General features: G+C 45.1%; 3 non-coding genes across 3 annotated transcripts; all 3 read right to left on the bottom strand.

The window, feature by feature from the left end:
- Window positions 1-1242: 1242 nt before the first annotated feature.
- On the bottom strand, window positions 1243-1315 carry trnav-aac (transfer RNA valine (anticodon AAC)). The gene has a single exon. It is a non-coding gene; the product is annotated as a tRNA-Val (tRNA).
- Window positions 1316-4123: 2808 nt separating this feature from the next.
- trnav-aac (transfer RNA valine (anticodon AAC)) lies at window positions 4124-4196 on the bottom strand. The gene has a single exon. It is a non-coding gene; the product is annotated as a tRNA-Val (tRNA).
- Window positions 4197-7004: 2808 nt separating this feature from the next.
- trnav-aac (transfer RNA valine (anticodon AAC)) lies at window positions 7005-7077 on the bottom strand. Its single transcript has one exon. It is a non-coding gene; the product is annotated as a tRNA-Val (tRNA).
- Between the last annotated feature and the right edge of the window lie 11297 nt (window positions 7078-18374).

Raw genomic sequence — 18374 nt, 5'->3', positions numbered from 1 at the left:
ATGCACAAAGCTGAGCAGGCCGTGTTCCACATCAAACCGTGCAGCATTTATTCAGTCACTGTGTCTGTTTTGCAGAAGAAGGGTCCCAAAGAATGTTCTCCACCCTAAAACCGGAGGTCGCATTACAATCCGAGAACGACAGATCACATTGTGAGCATGCTCTGACCTCGGGGCCGGTTCGAGATGCCACTTTCCGTGCCTTTTACTTTAACCGTGCAATTTGCTGCAGAGATGTTCACTCCTGGACATGAGCCACGTGGATACCAACTGAGTCGGAAACCTGTGCGGGAATCGACGAGAAGCGATTCAATAAATTTTGCTAACTTCCATGGTGCTTATTGGAAATGCAGTTTCTGTTCAAGTCAATCGAAAAGGCAGTTTCTGAACATAGTAACAGAAGTCAAAAGGTAATTACCTCACCCCACCCCCACTCCGGAAGAGGTGCTAACTGCCCTTGAGTGCTTTCTGATCTCGATGTGAAGAGCTCACACGCCTCTGAGTCACCTTCAAGTCTCTGTTTGCGGAGTGAATCACAAAGAAGGACTTTTACCAGAGCTGCAACCGCCTCACTTCCCCACTCGCTCTCCCCTTTTACATTTTCCTGCTCGTCAGTGATTTAAAGAAAACCAAATGGATGCGATGTCATTCTGTAGCCTCTCTGTCGATTCCTCCGTTTCAGTTCCAACATGGCTTAGATCTCGGGGCGCACCTTAATATTAGCGGCGCTATGAAAGCACAGGTTCAAAGGTTCCTCTGAGAGTGTAAATTATTTCATTGCTGTTGCTGATTGAATGAGCCACTAACGTGCGAACTGCCCCAAAATATGATTCAGGAATCTGGTACCAACTCTCGCGCGTTGAATAACGACAGACAGCTTCCAAATGAGGCCTTTCAGAGACGACTTTGGGGTACATTTGACAGACAGACAAGTTCAGGAATCCGTGGTGCGCTTGACCTGCCTTTGAACCGGTCCGCCTACGCAAGGAATGCAAATGCGGTACTGCTTTTCGTGGAAGGATCAGAACGCGGCAAGGACACTCTCAAACAGAATGGCATATGCATCAGAACCAGGTTGGAGAAAAACTTTATAATGCTTTACACAGTAATTAAATGGAGTTGCCTTACATTTCACTACGAGAGCAGATTCTTTCAAGCAAATTCGAAGGCAGGTTTGCAGATGGGAAAGCAAGCAAGAAAGCTCCGTTCTTGTCCATGTAAAAGGCCGCAGTTGACGAACAAAGCAGTTTCTGCCCAGTTTCGAACTGGGGACCTTTCGCGTGTTAGGCGAACGTGATGACCACTACACTACAGAAACCAGCCGCGGTCGCCGCCCTGCGGCGCAGTGGCATCCAGCACTGAAAGTTGAAGCCATTCTCCGTTTCACCTTTCTGTTTCCAATTGCTCGTTGTTGTCCAGCGTAATTGACATCTTGAAAACGTTAAAAAAGACACGTGAAATTGATGACAATATATAGACAATGATTTCGTCAATGTTTGGACCGTAGGGCGAGGTGGAATAAGCTGGGACGACTTTCCCTGCAGCGTAACGGCTGCGATATGATCTTATGGAAGGGTTGTAAACTGAGTATTTCTGTGTTTTACCCAAATTGGGGTGAGTTGAAAACTCGAGAGCATAGGTTTAAGGTGAGTGGGCTGAAATTGACAAACGACCTGAGGCACATTTCCCACACAGAAGGTTGTGCGTGTATGGAATGAGCTCCCAGAGGAAGTGGAGGAGGCTATTACACTCAGAAAATTGCAAAGGTAATCGGATGAGTTTCTGGACAGGATGGGTTTAGAGGGATTGGGGCCAAATGCTGGGGAACGGGACTTGTTTAATTTTGGTTATGTGGTGAGCATGGATGAGATACACCTAAATATCTGTTTCCACGCCGTGTACCCCCATAACGTCTTGTTGCTAACACTGGCTTTAAAGGATTACTTTTTAGCGGAGTTTTCCATCGCAGTCTGTGGCACAATCGTTTAGTCTGTTCGACTGCTCACGGGAAAGGTAGTATTGTGAAACACTGCAGATACGAACGACTTCCTTAATTTTGCCCCGACTGACCATACTCCGTGAAATTTTCCCAGACCTCAATTGAGGAGTTTTGCTGCTCGAAGTTACCTCAGAAACCCTGTTAACTCGTAATGTGCTGAGCGAATCGCAAAACAGAAAGCATTTTTCACGGAACACAAACAAAACTGGCATGCCGAATGCATTTTCAGACAGAGAGATGCATGAATGCTAAATGTGTCACAGTCCGAGGGCATGAGTCATAAAGTAATCTCACAACTAACAACAGGGCAATTCCAAACTACTCTTTCAAACATACTGCAGCGTTAGTGCACCACCACTTTCCAGACAATGCTGAAAAGAGAGATAGAAAGAACATCATAAGAACGGGCCATAAAAAGTGAATTTCACCAATCACAGTCTCGATTAGATTACCTTTTCCTTCTGATGTCTCCAGGACGGAAATGAAGGAAATGGGAGAAATTCAATAACATATGACACCGAAATTCATTGGAACGATTTTCCCATTGGACAAAAAACCAAATAACGACGAGTCGAGTCACCGCAGGACTTTGTTTCACAACAGCGATGAAATAATAGTCTCCATTCGGTTCCAGTAAAAGCACAAATCGCTTTGGAACAGCAGAGCTGTTTGCGATTTTCCGCGCGGGAGGCGAACGCGATCTTGACAGCAGAGACACTTGGACACTTCGGTCAAATAACCATGAGCTGCTAGACATTACTACAATTTCGATTCTTGCTTTGCTAAATGATTTCACACATTGCTCGAAACAGGACGACTTTCACGTTTACACGGAACACGAAACACACCTGACTACAGGGAAAATGCACAAAGCTGAGCAGGCCGTGTTCCACATCAAACCGTGCAGCATTTATTCAGTCACTGTGTCTGTTTTGCAGAAGAAGGGTCCCAAAGAATGTTCTCCACCCTAAAACCGGAGGTCGCATTACAATCCGAGAACGACAGATCACATTGTGAGCATGCTCTGACCTCGGGGCCGGTTCGAGATGCCACTTTCCGTGCCTTTTACTTTAACCGTGCAATTTGCTGCAGAGATGTTCACTCCTGGACATGAGCCACGTGGATACCAACTGAGTCGGAAACCTGTGCGGCAATCGACGAGAAGCGATTCAATAAATTTTGCTAACTTCCATGGTGCTTATTGGAAATGCAGTTTCTGTTCAAGTCAATCGAAAAGGCAGTTTCTGAACATAGTAACAGAAGTCAAAAGGTAATTACCTCACCCCACCCCCACTCCGGAAGAGGTGCTAACTGCCCTTGAGTGCTTTCTGATCTCGATGTGAAGAGCTCACACGCCTCTGAGTCACCTTCAAGTCTCTGTTTGCGGAGTGAATCACAAAGAAGGACTTTTACCAGAGCTGCAACCGCCTCACTTCCCCACTCGCTCTCCCCTTTTACATTTTCCTGCTCGTCAGTGATTTAAAGAAAACCAAATGGATGCGATGTCATTCTGTAGCCTCTCTGTCGATTCCTCCGTTTCAGTTCCAACATGGCTTAGATCTCGGGGCGCACCTTAATATTAGCGGCGCTATGAAAGCACAGGTTCAAAGGTTCCTCTGAGAGTGTAAATTATTTCATTGCTGTTGCTGATTGAATGAGCCACTAACGTGCGAACTGCCCCAAAATATGATTCAGGAATCTGGTACCAACTCTCGCGCGTTGAATAACGACAGACAGCTTCCAAATGAGGCCTTTCAGAGACGACTTTGGGGTACATTTGACAGACAGACAAGTTCAGGAATCCGTGGTGCGCTGTGACACCTGCGCAGCAGCTTCTTCCCTGCCTTTGAACCGGGCCGCCTGCGCAAGGAATGCAAATGCGGTACTGCTTTTCGTGGAAGGATCAGAACGCGGCAAGGACACTCTCAAACAGAATGGCATATGCATCAGAACCAGGTTGGAGAAAAACTTTATAATGCTTTACACAGTAATTAAATGGAGTTGCCTTACATTTCACTACGAGAGCAGATTCTTTCAAGCAAATTCGAAGGCAGGTTTGCAGATGGGAAAGCAAGCAAGAAAGCTCCGTTCTTGTGCATGTAAAAGGCTGCAGTTGACGAACCAAGCAGTTTCTGCCCAGTTTCGAACTGGGGACCTTTCGCGTGTTAGGCGAACGTGATGACCACTACACTACAGAAACCAGCCGCGGTCGCCGCCCTGCGGCGCAGTGGCATCCAGCACTGAAAGTTGAAGCCATTCTCCGTTTCACCTTTCTGTTTCCAATCGCTCGTTGTTGTCCAGCGTAATTGACATCTTGAAAACGTTAAAAAAGACACGTGAAATTGATGACAATATATAGACAATGATTTCGTCAATGTTTGGACCGTAGGGCGAGGTGGAATAAGCTGGGACGACTTTCCCTGCAGCGTAACGGCTGCGATATGATCTTATGGAAGGGTTGTAAACTGAGTATTTCTGTGTTTTACCCAATTTGGGGTGAGTTGAAAACTCGAGAGCATAGGTTTAAGGTGAGTGGGCTGAAATTGACAAACGACCTGAGGCACATTTCCCACACAGAAGGTTGTGCGTGTATGGAATGAGCTCCCAGAGGAAGTGGAGGAGGCTATTACACTCAGAAAATTGCAAAGGTAATCGGATGAGTTTCTGGACAGGATGGGTTTAGAGGGATTGGGGCCAAATGCTGGGGAACGGGACTTGTTTAATTTTGGTTATGTGGTGAGCATGGATGAGATACACCTAAATATCTGTTTCCACGCCGTGTACCCCCATAACGTCTTGTTGCTAACACTGGCTTTAAAGGATTACTTTTTAGCGGAGTTTTCCATCGCAGTCTGTGGCACAATCGTTTAGTCTGTTCGACTGCTCACGGGAAAGGTAGTATTGTGAAACACTGCAGATACGAACGACTTCCTTAATTTTGCCCCGACTGACCATACTCCGTGAAATTTTCCCAGACCTCAATTGAGGAGTTTTGCTGCTCGAAGTTACCTCAGATACCCTGTTAACTCGTAATGTGCTGAGCGAATCGCAAAACAGAAAGCATTTTTCACGGAACACAAACAAAACTGGCATGCCGAATGCATTTTCAGACAGAGAGATGCATGAATGCTAAATGTGTCACAGTCCGAGGGCATGAGTCATAAAGTAATCTCACAACTAACAACAGGGCAATTCCAAACTACTCTTTCAAACATACTGCAGCGTTAGTGCACCACCACTTTCCAGACAATGCTGAAAAGAGAGATAGAAAGAACATCATAAGAACGGGCCATAAAAAGTCAATTTCACCAATCACAGTCTCGATTAGATTACCTTTTCCTTCTGATGTCTCCAGGACGGAAATGAAGGAAATGGGAGAAATTCAATAACATATGACACCGAAATTCATTGGAACGATTTTCCCATTGGACAAAAAACCAAATAACGACGAGTCGAGTCACCGCAGGACTTTGTTTCACAACAGCGATGAAATAATAGTCTCCATTCGGTTCCAGTAAAAGCACAAATCGCTTTGGAACAGCAGAGCTGTTTGCGATTTTCCGCGCGGGAGGCGAACGCGATCTTGACAGCAGAGACACTTGGACACTTCGGTCAAATAACCATGAGCTGCTAGACATTACTACAATTTCGATTCTTGCTTTGCTAAATGATTTCACACATTGCTCGAAACAGGACGACTTTCACGTTTACACGGAACACGAAACACACCTGACTACAGGGAAAATGCACAAAGCTGAGCAGGCCGTGTTCCACATCAAACCGTGCAGCATTTATTCAGTCACTGTGTCTGTTTTGCAGAAGAAGGGTCCCAAAGAATGTTCTCCACCCTAAAACCGGAGGTCGCATTACAATCCGAGAACGACAGATCACATTGTGAGCATGCTCTGACCTCGGGGCCGGTTCGAGATGCCACTTTCCGTGCCTTTTACTTTAACCGTGCAATTTGCTGCAGAGATGTTCACTCCTGGACATGAGCCACGTGGATGCCAACTGAGTCGGAAACCTGTGCGGCAATCGACGAGAAGCGATTCAATAAATTTTGCTAACTTCCATGGTGCTTATTGGAAATGCAGTTTCTGTTCAAGTCAATCGAAAAGGCAGTTTCTGAACATAGTGACAGAAGTCAAAAGGTAATTACCTCACCCCACCCCCACTCCGGAAGAGGTGCTAACTGCCCTTGAGTGCTTTCTGATCTCGATGTGAAGAGCTCACACGCCTCTGAGTCACCTTCAAGTCTCTGTTTGCGGAGTGAATCACAAAGAAGGACTTTTACCAGAGCTGCAACCGCCTCACTTCCCCACTCGCTCTCCCCTTTTACATTTTCCTGCTCGTCAGTGATTTAAAGAAAACCAAATGGATGCGATGTCATTCTGTAGCCTCTCTGTCGATTCCTCCGTTTCAGTTCCAACATGGCTTAGATCTCGGGGCGCACCTTAATATTAGCGGCGCTATGAAAGCACAGGTTCAAAGGTTCCTCTGAGAGTGTAAATTATTTCATTGCTGTTGCTGATTGAATGAGCCACTAACGTGCGAACTGCCCCAAAATATGATTCAGGAATCTGGTACCAACTCTCGCGCGTTGAATAACGACAGACAGCTTCCAAATGAGGCCTTTCAGAGACGACTTTGGGGTACATTTGACAGACAGACAAGTTCAGGAATCCGTGGTGCGCTGTGACACCTGCGCAGCAGCTTCTTCCCTGCCTTTGAACCGGGCCGCCTGCGCAAGGAATGCAAATGCGGTACTGCTTTTCGTGGAAGGATCAGAACGCGGCAAGGACACTCTCAAACAGAATGGCATATGCATCAGAACCAGGTTGGAGAAAAACTTTATAATGCTTTACACAGTAATTAAATGGAGTTGCCTTACATTTCACTACGAGAGCAGATTCTTTCAAGCAAATTCGAAGGCAGGTTTGCAGATGGGAAAGCAAGCAAGAAAGCTCCGTTCTTGTGCATGTAAAAGGCTGCAGTTGACGAACCAAGCAGTTTCTGCCCAGTTTCGAACTGGGGACCTTTCGCGTGTTAGGCGAACGTGATGACCACTACACTACAGAAACCAGCCGCGGTCGCCGCCCTGCGGCGCAGTGGCATCCAGCACTGAAAGTTGAAGCCATTCTCCGTTTCACCTTTCTGTTTCCAATCGCTCGTTGTTGTCCAGCGTAATTGACATCTTGAAAACGTTAAAAAAGACACGTGAAATTGATGACAATATATAGACAATGATTTCGTCAATGTTTGGACCGTAGGGCGAGGTGGAATAAGCTGGGACGACTTTCCCTGCAGCGTAACGGCTGCGATATGATCTTATGGAAGGGTTGTAAACTGAGTATTTCTGTGTTTTACCCAATTTGGGGTGAGTTGAAAACTCGAGAGCATAGGTTTAAGGTGAGTGGGCTGAAATTGACAAACGACCTGAGGCACATTTCCCACACAGAAGGTTGTGCGTGTATGGAATGAGCTCCCAGAGGAAGTGGAGGAGGCTATTACACTCAGAAAATTGCAAAGGTAATCGGATGAGTTTCTGGACAGGATGGGTTTAGAGGGATTGGGGCCAAATGCTGGGGAACGGGACTTGTTTAATTTTGGTTATGTGGTGAGCATGGATGAGATACACCTAAATATCTGTTTCCACGCCGTGTACCCCCATAACGTCTTGTTGCTAACACTGGCTTTAAAGGATTACTTTTTAGCGGAGTTTTCCATCGCAGTCTGTGGCACAATCGTTTAGTCTGTTCGACTGCTCACGGGAAAGGTAGTATTGTGAAACACTGCAGATACGAACGACTTCCTTAATTTTGCCCCGACTGACCATACTCCGTGAAATTTTCCCAGACCTCAATTGAGGAGTTTTGCTGCTCGAAGTTACCTCAGAAACCCTGTTGCTGAGCGAATCGCAAAACAGAAAGCATTTTTCACGGAACACAAACAAAACTGGCATGCCGAATGCATTTTCAGACAGAGAGATGCATGAATGCTAAATGTGTCACAGTCCGAGGGCATGAGTCATAAAGTAATCTCACAACTAACAACAGGGCAATTCCAAACTACTCTTTCAAACATACTGCAGCGTTAGTGCACCACCACTTTCCAGACAATGCTGAAAAGAGAGATGGAAAGAACATCATAAGAACGGGCCATAAAAAGTGAATTTCACCATTCACAGTCTCGATTAGATTACCTTTTCCTTCTGATGACTCCAGGACGGAAATGAAGGAAATGGGAGAAATTCAATAACATATGACACCGAAATTCATTGGAACGATTTTCCCATTGGACAGAAAACCAAATAACGACGAGTCGAGTCACCGCAGGACTTTGTTTCACAACAGCGATGAAATAATAGTCTCCATTCGGTTCCAGTAAAAGCACAAATCGCTTTGGAACAGCAGAGCTGTTTGCGATTTTCCGCGCGGGAGGCGAACGCGATCTTGACAGCAGAGACACTTGGACACTTCGGTCAAATAACCATGAGCTGCTAGACATTACTACAATTTCGATTCTTGCTTTGCTAAATGATTTCACACATTGCTCGAAACAGGACGACTTTCACGTTTACACGGAACACGAAACACACCTGACTACAGGGAAAATGCACAAAGCTGAGCAGGCCGTGTTCCACATCAAACCGTGCAGCATTTATTCAGTCACTGTGTCTGTTTTGCAGAATAAGGGTCCCAAAGAATGTTCTCCACCCTAAAACCGGAGGTCGCATTACAATCCGAGAACGACAGATCACATTGTGAGCATGCTCTGACCTCGGGGCCGGTTCGAGATGCCACTTTCCGTGCAATTTGCTGCACCAACCACACCACCCCGTTACTTTAACCGTGCAATTTGCTGCAGAGATGTTCACTCCTGGACATGAGCCACGTGGATACCAACTGAGTCGGAAACCTGTGCGGGAATCGACGAGAAGCGATTCAATAAATTTTGCTAACTTCCATGGTGCTTATTGGAAATGCCGCAGCGCCAGCAGTGAGGAGAAAATTGACCATTCTTGACAGGCAGTTGTGGAAGGAACATGAGGTTAAGATGACAGGGCTTATGTTACAGCGTATTACCTAACAGAATGGTTCGTGGTTCTTTATAGACACAATATCAGATAAACAGCAGTGAGTTAAAGACTGGAATCTAATCAAGATGTTCGAAGTGTATTTTGAAGTACACAAACAAATACCCAGAAGTGAGTTAGAGAGTCGAATATATCATGTTTTTGTTTTCAGCGGAAAGACCACAGGAGATTCATGCACTGACTGTTTCCCGCCCTTCGAACAGTTACCCAGCTTTCTTCGTGGCTGTGGGAACGTTGGCTGTAGGAAGCAGTGCAAAGTAAACTATGGGTGTTGGTTTCAGTTGCATCGAACATTATGTGACAAACCTCAAGAAGTGGAGGGTTTTGTATGGGTTAAGGTTTCCACAACCAGTAATAGGACAGAAACTATTGAAAGTGGAAGGAATCTATTTCCAGAACAGCAATTCCGTGTACAATTCTAAGATGAGGAGCAGTCACGGCATGCGTGAGAGTGTTGTACCTAAACAGACACAGTATACGAAAAAAGATAAACGAGTTTGAAGCATAGTTTGAAATTGGCAGGTATGTTATTTTTATGTGGTTGCAAGGGGATCATCTCGGAGAAACTGAGGACTGCAGATGCTGGAGATGCTGCAAGGGGTTCAACCTGGGAGACCACGACCAGTGCAATGGATAAAATAGATAACATTTGTTGCTCACGATGTGGCCTCCCCTACATCTGCAAACAGAACACGAAATTGTGTATCATTACAGGGAAAACTTTGGGACACCTGCACCAACCACACCACCCCGTTACTGAACAATTCAAATCCCCTTTCCACTCCACCAAGGACATGCATATTCTGGGCATACTCTATCGCCAAACACTGACTACATGGGACGCCTACACCAACCACACCGGCCTGTTACTGAACAATTCAAATCCCCTTTCCACTCCACCAAGGGCATGCAGACTTTGCCTTGTATGCCTTAGCATCACAAATACAGACTGAATACCTCAGAACGTTGTGTTGATTTCATCACAATGAGTTGCAGATTTATCCACCACCACTGGTGAATAAAGTATTTAATGCTCATCTACTGAAAACTTTCTGCATCTTACATTTAGTCTACATCCCTTGGTGTTTGACCGAGAGGAAACATTTCTTTCAACCGAAAATGCCTTTATCTCTCATTTCTTAGCACATTTCAATCATGTATCCTTACAACCTCCTCTCCTCCATTGAAATTAGATCAGAGAAAGTGATCTTTTCTAAAAGAAAATCCTTTGCTGAATAATGCATTGTGTTCTTTTCCTGAGCCTGATGTTTCAGTGATACCAGGTACATGCCAGTAAAAACTGCTTCGTGAGCAATGATCTCAAAACAGCAGAATGTAAATGGATCGACCGGTTTTAAAGTCCTAATTGTGGGATTGCGTGTCGTTCGCCCAACAACATTGACTGCAACTGCACATACTGAACAATGTCAATGCGAGTTCTTGATTGCCAAATGCCTCAGTGAAATTGGAAGAGTGACCTAAAGCAGGGTTCCTGATCGTTGGATGGGGTGAAATCTCGGAGAATAGGTGTGTTTGAATCCTGATACATAGACAGCAAAGATGTGATAGGGCGAGGGTTTGAAGGAGCAAAAGCATCACCTCAACGAATATTTTCATGTAAGAAAAGATTGATTCCCACCTGCATTTGTTAAGCATGTCTTACTGTGCATAAAACGGTAACAATTGACAATACTGGAAGTCAAATTGGAGATTATCTTTCTGCTGCCACCAGTTCTTTACCCAGAGAGTGGTGGGGGCATGGAATGCCCTGCCTGTGGGCGTGGCAGAGTCAGAATCATTGGTGACCATTAAGCGGCAGTTGGATAGGTACATGGATGGGTGCTTAAGCTAGGATAAATGTTCAGCACAACATCGTGCACCGAACGGCCTGTTCTGTGCTGTATTGTTCTATGACCTATGTTCTAGTCCACAAGCTGGACGGACATTACTTGAAGTAGATGGGTATGAATGTCCTGGGTAGGACATTTTCTGGTGGTATTCGGATAAACTAGCTGAGGAGGGGAATGGTCTCCTGAGGTTTCTTTCGAGTGCACACGAGGATGAGAGTAGGCAGGGCATGGAGAAGAATTCACGGAGACAATAATGTGCTGACCTGACAGCAACCTGATTAAAAGTGTGCCTACTTCAAAGCAAGAACAATCCGAAATCAGGTGTGCAAACTTGCAGCATGGAAAGCTAACTGGACTTCGATATTGTGGCTATTTGGGGACATGGATAGACAAGGTCAGGAATGGGAGTTCCAGCTTTCAGGATTTGAAATCTTCATTGAGAACAGAGGAGGTGTTTAAATATAGGGAGGTGTGGCTTTTTTAGTCAAGGACAACATATCGGTAGCTGAAAGTAATTATGACAAGGATAAGTCTACTGAGGCGGTATGGGATTAGGTAAGGAACAGGACAGACGAGGCCATACCGCTGGAAGTTTTCTTTGGAACTCCACAGAACTCTAGGGATGCGGAGGAGAGGTTGGGACAAACGATTCTGGATAGGAGTGAAAGGAACAGTTTGGTCATTCTGGGGACTCAAACGTCCTCAGATTGAATGGAAACGCTATACCTCTGGTACGTCGGATGGATCGGTTTTCGTCTCATGTGTGAGGAGGGTTTCCGGACACAGTATGTCGAAGAAATTTCAAGAGGGGCGGCTACACTGGATCTGGTGATTAATTATGTACCAGACCCGATGTTTGAGTTAGAGTTCGGCGAGCACTTTGGAGAAAATGACCATAATTCAATTGTGGTTAGTGTATCAACAGAAAGCGTTAGGTACATACCACAGGGCAAGAGTAATAGATGAGGGAAGGGCAACTATAATGCGATTAGGTAAGACTTCGAATGCATAGAAGGGAGTTGCAAAAGTAAGTGGATGGGACAATCGAAATGTGGCGCTGGTTCAAGAAACGTGTATTGTGTGTCCTTGATAATTATGCCCCTATAAGTCAGGGAGAAATTGATAATGTATGGGAACCGTTGATTACTAAATAAATTACATCTCTTGTTCAGTGGAAGAAGGAGGCTTATGTGACGTTGATACGAGATGGTTCAGATGAGGCGATGGAGAGTTACAGATTTGCTTATAAGTATTTAAAGACAGATAAGAGGAACAATGAGATCAGGTGAGCAGTCTTTGTCAGGTACAATGAAGTAGATCCCGAAAGCTTTCTATAGGTATGTAGTAATAAAAGGATTACTGGGGTAGGGATAGGGCCATTCAAAGACAGAATTGAGAAGTTTTGTTTGTATACTTTGGAGACTGGAGACGTGCTAAACGAATATTCCCCAACTGTTTTCACTCTGGAAAAAGGAGAATATTGTCATGGAGAAAAGACTGATGTGGGATATTAGACTAGAAAGGATCGAGTTGAGTAAGGAGGAGGTGTTATCAATTCAAGAAGTAGTGGAAGTAGACAAATGACCTGAGCAAGATGGGATGATCCGAAGATTCTAAGAGAAGCTGGGGAGACGTTGCAGCATTTAGCGTTGCTCTTTGAGCAGTCATTGATTATATTCTTAGTACAAGATTAGTGGAGAATTGCCAAAATTGTGCTCTCGTTCAAAAAGGCAGTAGAGATTACCCAGGTAATTATAGACCAGTGAGCCTTACAACTATTGCAGGAAAAAAAAACTTAGAAAGGATTGTAAGAGGTATGATTTATAATCATCTTGCACGCAATAAGTTGATTGCAGATAGTCAACATGGTATTGTCAAGGGCAAGTCATTTCTCACAAAACTCATTGAGTATTTGGAGAATGTGATGAAGCACGTGGATAAGGATATAGGAGTTGAAGTAGTGTACATGGACTTCAGTCAAGCTTTTGATAACGTTCCACATTGTAGGCTGTTGAAGTAAATTACAGGGTGGCTTTTGGGACCACTGCTGTTTGTCATTTTTATAATGACTTTGACGCAGTTATAAGTGGATGGGTTAGTAAGATTGCAAATGACGGTAAAGTCAGTGGAGTCGTGGACAGTGTGGAAGATGGTTGTAAGTTGCAGGGGGACTTGGATAAACTGTAGAATTAGTCTGAGAGGTGCAATTCGAGTTCAATGCAGCTAAATTTGAAGTGATTTATTTTGGGAAAACTAACAAGAAGGCTGAAAACTGGATCAATGGAAATATTCTTGGCAGTGTGAATGGGCACAGTGATCTTGGAGTCCATGTACATAGATTCCTGAAAGTTGCCACCCAGGTTGACAGTACTGTCAAGATGGCATATATTGTGTTCGGTTTTATTACCAGAGGGATTGATTTCCAGAGCCATAATGTCGTGCTAGAACTATACAAAACGCTAGTGCAGCTGCACTTGGAACATTATTTTCTATAGGTGAACAAGGCTTTCTATCGGTATGTTAGGAATAAAAGAATGACTAGGGAAGGAATAGGTCCAATCAAGGATAGTAATGGGAAGTTGCGTGTGGAGGCTGAAGAGATTGGGGAGGCGCTGAATGAATACTTTTCGTCAGTATTCACTCAGGAACAGGACATTGTTGTCGATATGAATACTGAGGCACGCATAAGTAGAATGGATGGCTTTGAGATATGTAGAGAAGAGGTGTTGGAAATTCTGGCAAGGGTGAAAATAGATAAGTCCCCTGGGCCTGATGGCATTTATCCTAGGATTCTCTGGGAAGCAAGGGAGGAGATTGCAGAGCCATTGGCCTTGATTTTTGTGTCCTCTTTGTCGACAGGAGTAGTGCCAGAGGACTGGAGGCTAGCAAACGTGGTTCCCTTGTTCAAGAAGGGGAGTAGGGATAATCCTAGTAACTATAGGCCAGTGAGTCTCACTTCTGTTGTGGGCAAAGTCTTAGAGAGAATTGTAAGGGATAGGATTTATGCACATCTGGATAAGAATGATGTGATCAAGGATAGTCAGCATGGTTTTGTGAAGGGCAGGTCGTGCCTCACAAACCTTATTGAATTCTTTGAGAAGGTGACTAAGGAGGTAGATGAGGGGAAAGCGGTAGATGTGGTATATATGGATTTTAGTAAGGCGTTTGATAAGGTCCCCCATGGTAGGCTACTGCAGAAAATACAGAGATATGGCATTGAGGGTGAGTTGGAGGTTTGGATTAGGAATTGGCTCTCTGGAAGAAGACAGAGGGTAGTAGTTGATGGCAAAGGTTCATCTTGGAGTGCCGTCACTAGCGGTGTTCCGCAAGGATCTGTTTTGGGACCATTGCTGTTTGTCATTTTTATAAATGACCTGGAGGAAGGGTTAGAAGGTTGGGTGAGCAAGTTTGCGGATGATACGAAAGTCGGAGGTGTTGTAGACAGTGAGGAAGGATATGGCAGGTTACAGCGGGATATAGAGAATCTGCAGAGCTGGGCAGAAAGGTGGCAAATGGAGTTCAATGTAGCTAAGTGTGAAGTGATTCACTTTGGTAAGAGTAATAAAAAGATGGATTACTGGGCTAATGGGAGACTACTTGGTAGTGTGGAAAAGCAGAGGGATCTTGGTGTCCATGTACACAGATCTCTGAAAGTTGCCACCCAGGTAAATAGTGCAGTGAAGAAGGTATATGGCGTACTGGCTTTTATTGGTAGAGGAATTGAGTTCCGGAGTCCTGAGGTCATGCTGCAGTTGTATAAGACTCTGGTGCGGCCGCATCTGGAATATTGTGTGCAGTTTTGGTCGCCATACTATAGGAAGGATGTGGAGGCACTGGAACGGGTGCAGAGGAAGTTTACCAGGATGTTGCCTGGTATGGTAGGAAAATCCTATGAGGAAAGGCTGAGGCACTTGGGGTTGTTTTCATTGGAGAAAAGAAGGTTTAGGGGTGATTTGATAGAGGTGTACAAGATGATTAGGGGGTTAGATAGGGTTGACAGTGAGAACCTTTTTCCACGTATGGAGTCAGCTATTACAAGGGGGCATAGCTTTAAATTAAGGGGGGGTAGATATAGGACTGATGTTAGGGGTAGGTTCTTCACTCAGCGAGTCGTAAGTTCATGGATTGCCCTGCCAGTAGCAGTCGCGGACTCTCCCTCTTTATGGGTATTTAAGCGGGCATTGGATAGGTATATGGAGGATAGTGGGTTAGTGTCGGTTAGGTGGGCTTTGATCGGCGCAACATCGAGGGCTGAAAGGCCTGTACTGCGCTGTATTCTTCTATGTTCTATGTTCTATGTTCTAATTCTGTTCGCCCCATTACCAGAAGGATATGGAAGCATTAGAAAATGTGCAGAGTAAGTTTACCAGGGTGTTGCGTGGTTTGAAGGGAAGGTCTCATGAGGAAAGGCTGAGAGATTGCGTTCTGTTCTCATGGGAAAGACGAAGGCTAAAATGTATTTGATAGAGACATACAAGATTATCGGGGACGATATAGGGTAGACAGTGAAAGTAGTCTTCCTAGGATGATGACATCAGACTGTATGAGGGTGAATAACTGCAAATTGAGGCTGATAGATTTAAGACAGATGTCAGACGCAGGCACTTAACTCAGAGAGTCAAGGACTTGGAATGCCCTGCCTGCCACAGTAGTTAATTCAGCCACATTACAGAAATATAAATAATCCTTGGGTAAGCACATGGATGATGATGAGACTGTGTAGAGGGATGAGGATAGATTAGTTCACAGGTCGGCGCAACATTGAGGGCCGAAACGCGTGTTCTGCGCTGCATTGTGTTCTATTGTTGATGAAACGAAAGTCGGTGGAGTCATGGACAGTGTGGAAGAATGTTGCAGGTTGCAGTGGGACTTGGATAAACATCTGGTTTGGAGTGAAGGGTGGCAAATGGAGTTCAGTGCGGATAAACCTGAGTGACGCACTTTGGGAAGAATAACAGGAAGGCAGAATATTGGGTCAATGAAAATATTCTTGGTAGTGTTGGTGGACAGAGTAATCGTGGAGTCCATGTACATAGATCCCTGAAACTTGGCATACCGGCCGATAGTGCTGATAAGAAGACATGCAATGTGTCAGGTATTATTGGTAGAAGGATTGAGTTACAGTGCCATAATGTCATTCTGCAACTCTACAAAACGCTAATGCGGCCACACATGGAATATTGTGTATACCTCTGACCCCCCACTACAGGAAGGATGTGGAAGCATTGGCAAATGTACAGAGGAGATTTCCTAGGATATTGCCTGATCTGGAGGGAAGGTCTTATGGGAAAAGGCTGAGAGACTTGATTGTGTTCTCACTGGAGCGAAAAAGGCTCAGATGGAATTTGTTAGAGGCATACAAGATGACCAGAGGATTAAGTAGGAAAGAAAGTTTTTTTACGAGGACAATGACGCCAGCTAGTACGAGAGGGCACAGTTGCAAATTGACTGGTGAGAGACTTCAGGCACTTGTCAGCCACAAGTTCATTACTCAGAGAGTGGTAAGTGCGTGGAATGCCCTGCCTGCTAATGTCGTCAACTCAGCCACATTTGGGCATTTAGGCAATCCTTGGATCGTGTAGGCGGATGAGCATGGATCAGTTCACAAGTCAGTGCAACATTGAGGGCCGAAGGGCTTGGTCTGCACTGGACTGTTCTATTTGCTATGTTAATCACACAGGGAGCAAGTACCTCAAACCTGTAACGAACCGGGACAAGTGGTGGGCTTGTTAGTGGGTGAACATTTTGGTGATGGTGACCACAATTCTGTGACTTTCACCTTGGTTATGGAGAGAGATAGGTGCGCACAACAAGGAAGTTTCTACAATTGGGGGAAGGAAAATTACGATGCTGTAAGACAGGATTTGAGGAGCATACGTTGGGAGCATAGGCTGTCAGGGAAGGATGTGGTGGAAATGTGGGACTTTTTCAAGGAGCAGATACGACGTGTCCTTGATATGTTTGTACCGATCAGGCAGGAAAGAAATGGTCGTGTGAGCGAGCCTTGGTTGACGAGGGAGGTTGAATGTCTAGTAAAGAGGAAGAAGGAGGCTTACATAAGGTTGAGGAAACAAGGTTCAGACAGATCAGTGGAGGGATACAGGATAGCCAGAAGGGACCTGAAGAAAGGGATTAGGAGAGCTAAGAGAGGGCATGAAAAATCCCTGGCGGATAGGATCAAGGATAACCCCAAGGCATTCTATGCGTATGTGAGAAACCTGAGAATGACGAGAACGAGGGTAGGTCCGATCAAGGACAGTGGTGGGAGACTGTGTATTGAGTCGGAAGAGATAGGAGAGGTCTTGAACAAGTACTTCTCTTCAGTATTTACGAACGAGAGGGACTGTATTGTTGAAGAGGAGAGTGTGAAACGGACTGATAAGCTAGAAGAGATATCTGTTAGGAAGGAAGATGTGTTGGACATTTTGAACAACTTGAGGATAGACAAGTCCCCCGGGCCTGACGGGATATATCCTAGGATTATGTGGGAAGCAAGAGAGGAAATTGCAGTACCGTTGGCAATGATCTTCTCGTCTTCACTGGCAACGGGGGTGGTACCAGGGGACTGGAGAGTAGCGAATGTTGTGCCCCTGTTCAAAAAAGGGAATAGGGATAACCCCGGGAATTACAGGCCAGTTAGTCTTACTTCTGTGGTAGGCAAAGTAATGGAAAGGGTACTGAGGGATAGGATTTACGAGTATCTGGAACGGCACTGCTTGATTAGGGACAGCCAGCACGGATTTGTGAAGGGTAGGTCTTGCCTTACAAGTCTTATTGAATTCTTCGAGGAGGTGACCAAGCATGTGGATGAGGGTAGAGCAGTGGATGTAGTGTACATGGATTTTAGTAAGGCATTTGATAAGGTTCCCAATGGTAGGCTTATGCGGAAAGTCAGGAGGCATGGGATAGAGGGAAATTTGGCCAATTGGATAGAAAACTGGCTAACCGGTCGAAGTCAGAGAGTGGTAGTAGATGGTAAATATTCAGCATGGAGTCCAGTTACAAGTGGAGTTCCGCAGGGATCAGTTCTGGGTCCTCTGCTGTTTGTAATTTTTATTAATGACTTAGATGAGGGAGTCGAAGGGTGGGTCAGTAAATTTGCAGATAATACAAAGATAGGTGGAGTTGTGGACAGTGAGGAGGGCTGTTGTCGGCTGCAAAGGGACTTAGATATGATGCAGAGCTGGGCTGAGGAGTGGCAGATGGAGTTCAACCCTGCCAAGTGTGAAGTTGTCCATTTTGGAAGAACAAATAAGAATGCGGAATACAGGGTTAATGGTAGGGTTCTTGGTCAGGTGGAGGAACAGAGGGATCTTGGGGTCTATGTACATAGATCTTTGAAGGTTGCCACTCAGGTGGATAGAGTTTGTAAGAAGGCCTATGGAGTATTATCGTTCATTAGCAGAGGGATTGAATTCAAGAGTCGTGAGGT

This window comes from Chiloscyllium punctatum, unplaced genomic scaffold (assembly GCF_047496795.1).
Source record: "Chiloscyllium punctatum isolate Juve2018m unplaced genomic scaffold, sChiPun1.3 scaffold_156, whole genome shotgun sequence".
Taxonomy (NCBI): Eukaryota; Metazoa; Chordata; class Chondrichthyes; order Orectolobiformes; family Hemiscylliidae; genus Chiloscyllium; species Chiloscyllium punctatum.
Note: the sequence above shows the minus strand (reverse complement) of the source record. Positions and strands in the feature narration are given on the sequence as shown.